Source organism: Ranitomeya variabilis, chromosome 4 (genome assembly GCF_051348905.1).
Source record: "Ranitomeya variabilis isolate aRanVar5 chromosome 4, aRanVar5.hap1, whole genome shotgun sequence".
Lineage (NCBI taxonomy): Eukaryota > Metazoa > Chordata > Amphibia > Anura > Dendrobatidae > Ranitomeya > Ranitomeya variabilis.
In genome coordinates, this window is record NC_135235.1 from 729,518,473 (window position 1) to 729,531,555 (window position 13,083).

Below are 13,083 nucleotides of genomic sequence, written 5' to 3' on the forward strand. Positions count from 1 at the left end.
ACTGGGTAATTCTAAAAATAGCTTACATGCCTTAGGTATAAAAACGACTCAGAGTTCTCAACTGGGGAAGACTCAAGTAAGACAGAGCTACCAGCCAGACATTCTGAAAACCACACTACAGACAGAAGGACTGCAGCCAATTCATCATGGCACCATCACGAGGGACACTGATCTAGGATTCTATAGGATACAACCTAGGGGTTTTCGGCTCCGGTTGGAAGGACACAGATCGGATCCAGTGACCATCTCTGCACCATGGATATGTTTAGAGAAAGCCAGGTTTGGGACCCGCTGGTCGCCTGGTTCCATGGAGGTGGTCAGATAAGCCAGGTGGTGACTCTCGTGTCAAGTGGCTTTGGACCTTGTATGGACTCTATGGACAGTTCTTGGTCATCTCCCTATGCTTGTCGTTACCCCTTCTCTGTGCGTTCATCCACAGATGGAGTAGCGACCCTGGGAGCTCTGACATCATGTCAACTGGCTTTGGACCTTGTATGGACTCTATGGACAGTTCTTGGTCATCTCCTTATGCTTGTCGTTACCCCTTCTCTGTGCGTTGATCAACAGATGGAGTAGCGACCCTAGGAGCTCTGACATCATGTCATACTGGAAATACATGGAGACGCAGTGATATTTTATATGCGCCCATGTGACCCTGGGAGCCCTGACATCGTGTCATACTGGAAAGACGTGGAGACGCAGTGATATTTTATATGCGCCCATGTAACCAAACAATTCCAGCCATGGTGAGATTGTTCTGTTTGCTGTTTTACCTTAACCCTGTGTTGTCTGTGTAGTGTATTGCCCACGGGGAGATAGAGCCAGTGGTATGAGCCATGGTCCATGCAGTCTTGCTAAAGACAGCCAAGCCAGTGGACGAGAGCACCCACTGACCCCGTTCCGTTACAGTAATGTTTGGGAAATAAATAATAGTGGTGCTATTATACCAAATAACTGCTTTGCTGCAAATAAAAAATAATCACAAATTATTAAAAGATAATTAGACAATGAATGTGAATTTGCGCTAAAGGAGTATAGTTAGGGAGAAAAATGATTCTAGTGTTAAGAAGGGAAAACAATGACATCTGACCCCACATATAACATAGTAACATAGTTATTAAGGTTGACGGAAGACTGTAAGTCCATCTAGTTCAACCCATAGCCTAACCTCACATGCCCTACATGTTGATCCAGAGGAAGGCAAAAAAAAAACCCATGTGGCAAAGAGTAAGCTCCACATTGGGGAAAAAAATTCCTTCCCGACTCCACATACGGCAATCAGACTAGTTCCCTGGATCAACACCCTATAGAACATGTAAAAATAATAAATAAGTCACTGATCCTAATGTAGATTCATAATTGAAAATCACTACACTATAGGTAGTAAATGATCTGAGGATGTTATAGTGGACTACTGATCCTACCATAAAGTTTTAGCGTGAGTTAGACCAATATGGAGGTTCATTTACCTTGTATCTGGTACAGCCATGCGTGGTGATTAAAGTCTGCGAGAGTAGGCTTCATCTACAGATGAAGTATAGAAGTTATGGGGTAAATGCTGTCTCACCTCCGATGGTCAGCAATATGGAGGTACAGTCAGTGGAGCGCTGTCACGTCCAGTGACAGGCACTCAATCTTCATCCTATAATACAGGCGCATCTTCTGTGTAGTATGGTAACGTAAGGACCTGCATGACATTGTTAATCATGTGAGAATCACGCGACTGATCTTCTGTATGGAGCAGCAAGTGAACCAAAGCAATCCTAGTATCCTACGCGTGTTAGGTGTCGAGTTCCCTCCACTGCACTAGGGGAATCTCAAACCATGTCATCTGCGGACTCCCATTCTTCCCCAGCCGCAGAGTAGCCTGCTCAAGCTGATGCTGAGCATCTGGTTACTGCTGCCCTCCCAGGTTCAGCAATTGTAACCAGCAGTAATTAGTGGTGAGCAGACGCTCCAGGGACTAAGTCAAGCAAATAAGGCAGCACAATGCAGCGCTAAAACATGCAAACAAGAAACACGAAAATTGAACTGCATTACTGCACTAGAAATATGAAAAATGAGAGCATTTAGCGCATAAAAATGGCCAATTTTATGTGTACCTGGTAGCCACTTTACGGCATCTCTCTTACACCAGGTCTTACGATTTCCTTCCTCACTGAGAATAAACGTCTCCATGTGAATGGGTACCTGTGAAAACCTCTTCCTAGACTAATATTCTCTCTCTCTGTGGAGGGGTACTGGATCTGCTGCAATTAAAACACCTGTGGCTAGGAGGCGGAGTGCTCGGTCAGAAGGCTAAATAATACATTTGAAAAAACTGACCGTCACATCCAAACATAGACTAAGTGTGAACAGGTGCTGAACCTTAGAGTAAAAAATATTTTTTCTAATTAAAAAAACGTGAACCAGAGTTTGGCGGCTTTTTGACACGAATGTGTTTTCCATCCAGGGCACCAATGCAGTTTGGGAACTCAGTGGCTTCCATGAAACCCTGGGAAATCCGCAGCCAGTCTTGTGTGTTTGGCTGAGGCATGAGGCGACTCTTGAGCTTGTCCCAAATCACATCACAGGTTGAGCGCACAATCCCAGATATGGTTGATGTGCCAAGGAGGAACTCAAAATGAAGTGAAGAATATGAGTGTCCAGTAGCCAGGAATCTGATAACAAAAACATATTTTTGAGGTGAAATACTCGCCATCAATTGGTTATTATGTAGCTAATTATCAAAAAGGTAGACATAGTGAATGTTAAAAAGCACAGGGAAACATCAAATACATGTTTGCTCTAATAAAACACACACCCATTAATGCACCACATAGGTGTGACTTCAAATGAATATTTCACAAAGTGTCCATGTTTCGAGTTTGGTTGTGGGCCCTACTATTTGATTGATATTTTCAAATGATAAACAAACTGTGTGTTTGGCTTCATTTGTATGTCAATGGTTAAACAATACATGATTTTAATTAACAATTATGGTCATTGTGTAACCTAGTGACCTCGAACATTGCTCACTAGAGATAGAAACACTTAACCCATTAGGATTGTTTGCAAGTTATTGTGGCCAATATTCTGTATTTGTCCTAAAAATTTACCTCAAGGTTACTAACAAACGCTCCTCCGGACAAATGCTGAGTCTCATGCAGGTGTCTTGTCTGAGAAGGTAAGGCCGCAAAACATGAAGTAGGTTGTCAAAGCCGGGAATGGAAAGAAGACAAAAAGCAACAAACTTCACCGGGTATCTGCGAAGTTCATGATATAATTTTGAAAAATGACCATATGCCCCACGTAGCAACAGTAGAGGGTGAACCCATAGCCTCTTTTTCAGCTGTTATTCCTCTTCAAGCATATGGTTGCGAACACCAAAGCGACGTGAAACAAGCCATGCCAACCACACCAACGCCTCATTGTCAGTAGACATGTTTGTGACACCTAAGGATAATTCCGGTACCGGAATTATCTGGACGTGTGAGACAGGCCTATCACTGTGTAGAAAAGGCGGCGCGGGGTAATTGTGCCAGTAGTGAGGGGAAATAATGGCGGGAATGTCACTGACTGAGGAGAAGTCTCCATATAGCGTCTTCACTCTGGATATCATTCACTCCCCTGATCATGTGACCCCCTGACTCCTCCCCTCCTGTGACCTCATCGCAGGTCCTGTGCGCACAGAGCAGCCATATATGTGGAGTGCGGCTCTGCAGGTGGAGGTAAGTGCTGGAGATTCCCCATTACTGAGCGCGGGGGACATTAACCCCTTCTGCACTGAGACTCTTGAGGTTTTTGTTGGCACTTTATAAGAATTATTGTGTTTTTGTTCTGTTTCCTGTAATTAATACATACGACCCAACTATGGAAAACAGGAAGTGAGGAAACGTATGGTTCTCACAGTACAGGGCCCCTTTCTTCGCCCACATATGCCCCTTATGCAGTATATATGATGCCCCCACACAGTGTAATGCCCCCATTATGCCCCTGTAAGCAGATGACCGGATACAACACACAAGGCGGAAGTAACCAATATAATTATTTATTTCCTGATAATGGGAATTGTGATCACTACAGCAACAGTGAATAATGCAGAACAGGGTGATTACGAGGTGAAATACACAATATCAGATACACAATGAATTCTCCGACTCACTCTCACTGTAATAGCAGCCTCTAACCACATGTGACTTTAGCTACTGACAAGGGTGATTTTCCTGACACATATAGTCGACAACACTCTACTCTGCGAACACCGGCCATAGTGGGGTCTCCGCCTCTTCCCGTTAGGCCATAAGTTCTCCTAATAAAGCCTATCAAGGCTCGCTGGGCCGCCCTCACTTCTACCAGCTTTCACTGTTGTGATTTTGCTTTTTGCTCCCTCTAGTGGTCATTAGTGATTTGACTCTGGAGCTTCTGTCTTTTCCTATATCCTCACCTGGGCCGTTAGTTCAGGGGCGTTGCTATATAAGCTCCCTGGACCTTCAGTTCAATGCCTGGCATCGTTGAAATCAGAGCTAATCTGTTGTGCTCTTGTCCTATGATCCTGGTTCCTGTATTTCAAGCTAAGTCTTCTTCCTTGCTTTTTGCTTTTGTTTTGTTTGGTATTTTTGTCCAGCTTGTTCCTATCTGTATCCTGACCTTTGCTGGAGGCTCTGGGGGGCTGGTGTTCTCCCCCCGGACCGTTGGACGGTTCGGGGGTTCTTGAATCTCCAGCGTGGATTTTTATAGGGTTTTTGTTGACCAGATAAGTTATCTTGCTATGTTCTGCTATTGGTAAGCTGGCCTCTCTTTGCTGAACCTGGTTCATTTCTGTGTTTGTCATTTCCTCTTGCCTCACCGTTGTTATTTGTGGGGGGCTTGTATCTTGCTTTGGGGTCCCTTTCTCTGGAGGCAAGAGAGGTCTTTGTTTTCTTCTCCTGGGGGTGGTTAGATTCTCCGGCTGGCACGAGTCATCTAGCGATCGCCGTAGGCATGATCCCCGGCTACTTCTTGTGTTGGCGTTAGGAGTAGCTATTTGGTCAACCCAGTTACCACAGCCCTATGAGCTGGATTTTTGAATCTCGCAGACTTACACGTTCCTCTGAGACCCTGTCCACTGGGGTCATAACATTTCACCTTGTCTCTTGTATTACCCTAGGCCAGGGGTAGGGAATCTTTTTTTCCTGCAAAGGGCCATTTGGATATTTATACCATCCTTCGGGGGCCGTACAAACTCCACCCACAAAGTACATCCTGACTCTGGCACTGGTTTCAGGACGTAATCTTTCTCTGTATGTACAAATTGAGGGGGCACCACGGTCTGTGGGATACACACCAAGACCTATGAAATGACCAATAGTAAAACACAAAGAAACAGAGTAGGTCATATATATGGGGATCGCCATACGTTTGGATATAGCAAAAAATTGAACACAGCTTTATTTAGATAAATGTACAAACAGTAACAAAACATTAACATTTAAAAAGGGAACATATTTGTGCCCTATACACAAGCCCCTAATAAGGCTTCAACCCGCAGGTACAATGGAAAAATAACCTGTAATAGAATACCTATATAGACAGCATTGCCATAGTGTGATTATCATACCAAAGTGCACATAAACAGCCCATAAACCTGTACATATAATGAAGTTTTTGGAGCCTTAAAGATATACTAATCCTCTGGCTAGACAAGCATGTCAATCGTTACATACAGTGCAATGGCAAACCCTCAGGTAGTAAAAAAGACTAAAAATAATAGTCCAAGGTGCAGCTAATCATAGGGAGGCAAAACTGCTTATTAAACTGAGAATACCACATGGCATATAGTCAACAACACACCCCAATAGGTCTAGGGTGTGTTGTTGACTATATACAGTCCCTGAGAATCTCGGGGGCCTGATAAAAGGTCATCAAGGGCCGTAAATGGCCCTGGGGCCTGAGGTTCCCCATCACTGCCCTAGGCCAACACCTGTACTGACTTCAGTGTTGGAAGCAATGGCCCTGCTCACTTGCGCCTCCTGCTCTTCACTGCAGGCCTATACTACTGAGCGGAGTCTCCTTACAGATCCTCAGTGCTTGACCAACAGCAGATGTCTCTTGTTCCAGAAGAAATAAGAGCTGGGACTCTGTTCTTCCCTGGCGGAGTCTGAACTCTGGGTCTTGACCGCTGCAGGTCATTTTCTTAGGTCTTGGCAGGCATATTCTGGACTCCGGGTCTTGACCAGCGCAGGTGTGGTTCTCAGGCCTTGGCTGGCATAGTCTGGACTCTGGGACTCGTCTGGTGCCGCCTGGGTTCTGCGACATCCAGCTGCCTCGGGCACTTTACCATGGCCTGGTACATCACATTCTTCCCTTTCACCCCATTGTTTTGCTTGGAGCCAAATCTGTTCTGGCTTTGAGGCTATGGCTTTTATAATAACAGGAAATTGCATCATCCAGGTCACGTGACCAGGTGTACCATCTAGACTCTTCCTTGCTGACACCCTCCCTCTTCCCATTGATTCCGCAGGGTCCTGTCTGGACGCCAGATGCCAGTCTCTTTGTACAAATGCCGCACAGCCCTGTGGAATTGTTCTTCTTATGACACACATTTTTACACCCCTTATGCAATATATATGATGCCCCTCACACAGTATAAAGTTTCTACAGTACTGGCATGTCTCACACAAAATATATTTCCACAGTTCTGCCATACCCCCACACATAGTATAATCTTCTCACATTATCACCATCCCACCACACACAGTATAATCTTCTCACAGTATCACCATCCCACCACACACAGTATAATCTTCTCACAGTACCGCCATTCTCTCCACACAGTATAGAAGAAAAGCCAAAAACCAGCATGTTAAACCAAAGATGTTCAGACAGAAAATATAAAAATGATTATACATGTTTATTAAGTAATGGCAAAAAATGGTACAAGAAAAGCATGTGCGTGTATCAAGATGCAAAGTATATCATATATATAGATATTTTAATACATAATCAGTATATTAATATTAAAACATTGAAATGGCAGATAAAGGTATTACTACCATAATTAAAGTGATGGACAAAAGCAATTACCGTATTTTCTGGTGTATAAGACGACTGGGCGTATAAGACGACCCCCAATTTTTCCATATAAAATATGGAGTTTGCGATATACTCGCCGTATAAGACGGGGGTCACCTTATATGCCCAGTCATCTTATACGGCGTGTGGGGTGCGGATGGTTCACAGGGTCTGGAGGAGAGGAGACTCTCCTCCAGATCCTGGGAACCATACAGGACCGCTCACGGTACCCAGCGTATAAGACGACCCCCGACTTTTGAGATGATTTTCAGGGGTTAAAAAGTCATTTTATACGCCGGAAAATACGGTATATAAGTGTGGAAAAGATAATAATGTGGCTAACACCAATAGATGTGACAAGATACACAATAAAAAGTAGTATTTCCAAGTATAAGACAATTTCCATTATGGATCAGAGCAATACCATACATGTAACTATTAGGGAAAGTGTGTAATTCATATATAATATTGAAATCCTTGCACAGATGTAAGAAATAAAGTGCTCTAGTGTCATGATAAATATACAATACACCCATGTATAAGATTGCAAAGTGCCATAGTGCCAAACAAAAAAAAGGAAAAAGGGGGCATATACCTTTAAGGACCGCCGAATCCTGATACCACGAGTGCGTGGTGCTCAATACTGTATAATGGCCACACAACTGTCGGGGCTGTCTCTTTTGTTGTCCGGAAGAAGACGTATAAATCGGGACCGACCTTTGCACTGTACAGCAGGGGGCGTGGCTAAGCTAAGTAGCAGACAGCGCACGTGGAAGCGGTCAGACTTGGCGGGAAGACATGGAGAGCAGCACAGGGCGCCGAGGCGCTGTCGCCTGAGCCAGGGTGCAGTGCAGACCCATGCCTGTGCTCCCCAGTGACCATGCACAGAGACAGTGACAGTACTGGTGCTTTGGGCCTGTTGACTCCCATAACTCAGAGCGTCGTATGCATCGGGCTGGTTGGTGTTGAACGCTTACTGCAAGTGGAGGGCCGGGAGACTCACCGTACACTGTGCTTGTCTCTCCCGGCATATCCTCATCGAGCCCTGTTGGGCACAGACTGTTGCAGAGACATTGCTTGCTTGCCACAGCTGGCTCAGGATCCCGGACCTCGCCACGGACATCACAGACCGAACGTCGCCATCAGGACCCGGATCGTCGCTGCCTCCAGGACTACAACGGATTCATCATGTGCTGACAGCGTTAGCGCCACCATTTGTATCGTGGACTCTTCAGTCAGGAAGCCATTGAACTGATAAGTTAACCCTAAATAACTGTTGCTTTAACCCCTCCATACCCATCATCATTTCCTCACCTTCCTTTTGTATCCTCCCCTTTGTTATACCCCTGTTAACTCCTCCTTTCACTGCCTGGAGTATATTCCTGTTCAGTAAACCAATAGTGTTAACTCTTTCTCTGCCTCCTGTCTGTTACTGCATCCTAAAACCTGCTCACACAGCAATAACGCTTCATGTGCCTACCTCAAATGCAGTTGAATGAGTACTAACCTGTACATTTGGTGCTAGAAGCACAGGCATGAATCCCAAGGGGCAGTGTGACTGCCGCACAGATACCACATTTTCTGGGTGAAAGCAACTGCAGGAGCAAAAGAAACATGGAGGAGTTAATAAAGTAAACTGGTGCAGGCTAATCTTCAGCAGCAACATATGTGGCAGCATCAACAACAGCAGCGGCAGATGCAGCAGCACCACAGTGAACAAATAGAACTCTTAGCTGAGGCAATCCATGGCAGGGCAACCGTACCAACCCCAAATCCAGGTGATGACTCTCGCATGAGGAAAAAGGTAAGAAGAGCATTGCAAAAGATGACCCCGGGTGATGACATCGAGGTGTTCCTGACGGGGATAGAAAGGGTAGTGGAGTGGGAGAAATTGCCTCCGGAGCAGTGGGTTGTGGTCCTGGCACCATATTTAACAGGGGAACCACAGAAGGTTTATTATGACTTCGTGTTGTAGGACAAAAAGAGTACAACAATTTAAAAGCTGAGATCTTGGCACACTTAGGAGTGACTCTGACAATCACAGCACAATGGGAGCATCACTGGTTCTATCGCATTGATAAACCTCCCCAGTCCCAAATCTTTGACCTCTATACCTGGTCCAAAAATGGTTGCAACCTGAATCCTCCTTCGTCAGCACAGATGGTGGAGAAGGTTGTCATGGACAGGTTAATACACTCCCTACCAAGGTGACTGCAATCCTGGGTGGCCCAGGAAGATCCCAGTAATACCGATGACCTAGCGAGTCTGGTGTAGAGATACCAGGTGGTTAAGAGTTCCTTGGGGAAACAAAGGTCCGAAGCATCCCAATACTAGGCTTCCCAAAGGGGGTCTGACACTCAAAAGAAGGAAGTTAGAGTAGTATGTGAGGGGCATCCAAGAGCCCAGGAGACATCCGAGTTATTGTCAAAGGCCCGTCCAATAATATATTTTGTTGGAGGTGTCATACTCCAGGTCACATAGCCACCCATTGCCCCATGACCATCAAGCCAAAGGTCTGCAGCATAGGATGGCACTGCTCATATTTTGCATATCCTGCCTGTAGTGCTGTCGCTCAACCAGGTGAGGCACCGCAGGCATGCCATGTGACCGTAAATGTGGTAAAAATGACTGGTCCGATGAACTCAGGAAATTTGGTAACCCTAGTGAGGGACACAATTCCCCATTGGCTGATTCCTGAAAATAGGGTGGGCGTCCAATGTATCCATGGTGACACTAAGGACTACCCTGTGTCCCAAGTGGTCATAAACACAAACTTTGTCCCATGAGGTGGGCGTAGTCAAGAACCTATTGCACCCTATTTTAATAGGTCTGGACTTTGCATTATTTTGGGACTTGTGGGGCAAAGGGAGGACATCTGTTGTCCAGACAATCAGCCAGGTTTCTCCTAATGAACCTCATCGCAGTCCGCAGCTGACAGGTTTCTGTTTTATGTGGTTGTTGGCGATGAGGATGAGGCAAGCATCCCCAGAGGCTAACATTCCTGAGCTGGAGGTGTCCGAGGGAAACTTTGGAACTGCCCAACTCAGGGTTTTAACTCTAGAAGGGCATTTGATAATGTGACGGTACTTAATGGTCTTGCTCAAGAGTTGAGGGCTGACACCGGATACCCATACTTTGCCGTGAATGGGGAGATGATGTATCGGATCACCAAGCTGAGAGGGGAGGTACCTGAGCAGTTACTGGTGCCAGGGCTGTACAGACGCAGAGTGTTAGACATGGTCCATACACGTGTTAGGTGGTCACCTGGGTGTAGAAAAAATCCAGGAATAGATCCTCAAGAGGTTCTACTGGCCCGGTTGTCACCATGATATTGTGAATTTCTGTAGATCCTGTCCCACCTATCAGTTTACTTTCCCAGTGGCCCACTTTCATAGACGCTTAGTGCCACTGCCCATTATTGAGATGCAATTTGATCTCATAGCCATGGATCTAGTGGGGCCCCTGGTCAATCCCGCCAGAGGACATCAGTATATCTTGGTGGTATTGGACTATGCTACGCATTGCCTGGAGGCCATTCCACTACGTAACTCCTCTACCAAGTGTATCACTCGAGAGTTGGTCACTTCTTCTCTAGAACGGGGTTGCCTAAAGAGATTCTGAACAACCAAGGGACCTCGTCAAAGGTGATGAAGGAGTTGTGCAAAACCCTGCAAGTCACACAACTCTGGACCTCACTCTACCATCCACAAACAGATGGCTTGGTAGAAAGGTTCAATAAAACCTTGAAGGCCATGTTGAAGAAGGTAATAGAGAAGGATGGCTGCAAATGGGACTGTCTACTACCGTACCTTCTATTCTCCATCAGAGAAGTACCACAGGCCTCTACTGTGTTCTCCCCTTTTGAACTCTTGTATGGCCACACCCATGATAAATGCTTTATTGTATTTTTGAATTTGTCATTGTATATCTTGTACCAGGTTCAATTGTATATTGGCTATAAAGAGTTATTATTTGCGGTAACCTTCTAAGCTCAAGGGAAGGGCAATCCTTCAGCCATGGTTCCCTGGAGGTTTCCTCCACAGGGGTTTTTTCCTCTCCTGAGCGCTTTAGGATGACTCTTTGTGAGTCGGGGGTTTGCCAAGTTTAGTCCCATTAATGCTTTTGCAGGGACTTCTAGTTTTTAAGTGTACAAAAATAATTTAATTATTAAAAAAAAAGTGTCAAATGAGACAAGGAATTTATAACCCGTCACGGCTTGGCGGTTTAGGAGTCAGGTGGAAGTTGTAGACAAGTTAAGGTGGACTCATTTTAACTAATAGAGGATGTAAAACCTCATGGTGGTGAGCAGGCTCGGCTTTGGTGGCCAGCCTCAAGGACGTTGTAATGGTAACATCAATCAGGGTCGGGCACAGTGGTTAAGCACAGGAGTGAGGATAATAGGGTCATTGGTGCCCTGAAAGTTTACTGGCTCTGCTTGAATGGCAAGCCAGTGCGTGCCGCCCCTTTATGGCTGTATGTCCTGGTGCTGTATGTTAGACAGCTGGGGATATCACAGTACTTGTGAATCCCAATGTACTAGCACTCCACCTGACTCCTACTGTGATTATTTAATCCTGTCATTTGGATAAAAGCTGTGGCCATTTTGACAACCAAAATAATGTGTTTTGTGTATTTTAGTACCTAGGTTTACAGGAGTTATGGTGGTTTTAAGGAGTGGGGTCCATCCCATATCCAAAAGTCATGTGGTACTTTATTGCCATTTTCCAAGATTGCGTCTGCTGCCTCTAATCTGCTCATGTGATCTGACTTCCCTGTATTTATAAGCCTGGCTTGCCTCCTAATCCTTGCTTGTGTATTCTGCCTGAATCCCTGGCTTGTGATGCAAGAGACTTCCCCCCTTCAGAAACTTCGGCTCCAACTCCTCAGCAAACCTTCTCATCTCTCAGAGGTTCTCCTGCATTCTTCTCCTGCCTACTGGGACATGTAAGCTTAGCCTGCTACAGCTAATCTTGTTGGGCATCCGTTGCTTGATTATTTGACTGTTTCTGGACTCATAGCTCTGCACTGCTTCCGGACACTTTTCTAGTGCTGCCAGCCCTGGTATCAACTGTGCCTTATGATCTGCTTACTCCAGAGAGTGCTACGCCCATAAGACTTGCCCGCAGCTGAGCTGCAAAAGAACTTCTCCTAAGAAGGACCTTGTTTGCCATTCTCTTGAACTTATGTGCACTTGCTGCACCCACGTTTGTGCATATAAACAGCTGCAAAGAATCTTCTCCTGGTTTTACCTTTGTTTGCTGTGTTTTGTACTTGCTCACGCCTTGCACCTGTGTTTATTTGTATAATACAGACTTTACACTATACTGCCTGCTGCCTTCTGGTCTCAAGCCAAGAGATTCCTAAGTGTACCACTATAATTGTTACACCAATATTCTTAGTGTCGAAACCAGATGGCGAATGTCGGTTTTGCAATGACTATAGGAAGTGGAACGAAGTTTCTAAGTTTTTTTTTTCAGTAAATATATTTATTTAAATTTTAATAAAATTTTAAACAGGAAAAACAATAAAAAGAATCATTACACTGTCCAGAGCTATACATTACGCCTCTGAGAACGCAGCACAAGTGTAGTTGAACAGGGACTCTGGCACATAAAGGGTACATGCTTCTCATCTTGAGAATCACCTCGGGACATGAACCTTACATACAGAATACTGAACCTGTAAAAAAGAACAATTGTAGAGATAGGAGAAAAGGAAAAAAAAGAGAGAGAAAGAGAACAAGAAAGGGGGGGAGGGAGGGAATGGAGGAGAAGGGGAGAAAGGAGGGAGAGGGGAGGGGGGGTTAAGGGAGACCCAGCAATGTACACGCCCAGGTATTGAGAATTATGAGTATGTACGCAGCCAAGTTAGGAACCCTGTGCTCTCCTTGAAGGATTGCCAGAGGAACCAGGTGCGTCCCTGATCATATGCAGCATCACCATCACCCGCCACCAGTGACTCCAGATGATGTAATCTATCCATTTCAGCTATCCATTCCTTCATGGAGGGGACCTCAGTGGACCTCCAATGTCGGGGAATAACTGCCCTGTC

At 45.3% G+C, this 13,083-nt stretch overlaps 1 protein-coding gene across 1 annotated transcript in view; it reads left to right on the forward strand.

The window, feature by feature from the left end:
- The first annotated feature begins 3,653 nt into the window (after positions 1-3,653).
- The window catches only part of LOC143767940 (uncharacterized), a 69,005-nt gene continuing 59,575 nt past the window's right edge, over positions 3,654-13,083 (forward strand). The window contains exon 1 of the mRNA XM_077256484.1: positions 3,654-3,710. The gene's annotated coding sequence lies outside the window, so the exon portion shown is untranslated. The remainder of the gene's footprint in view (positions 3,711-13,083) is intronic.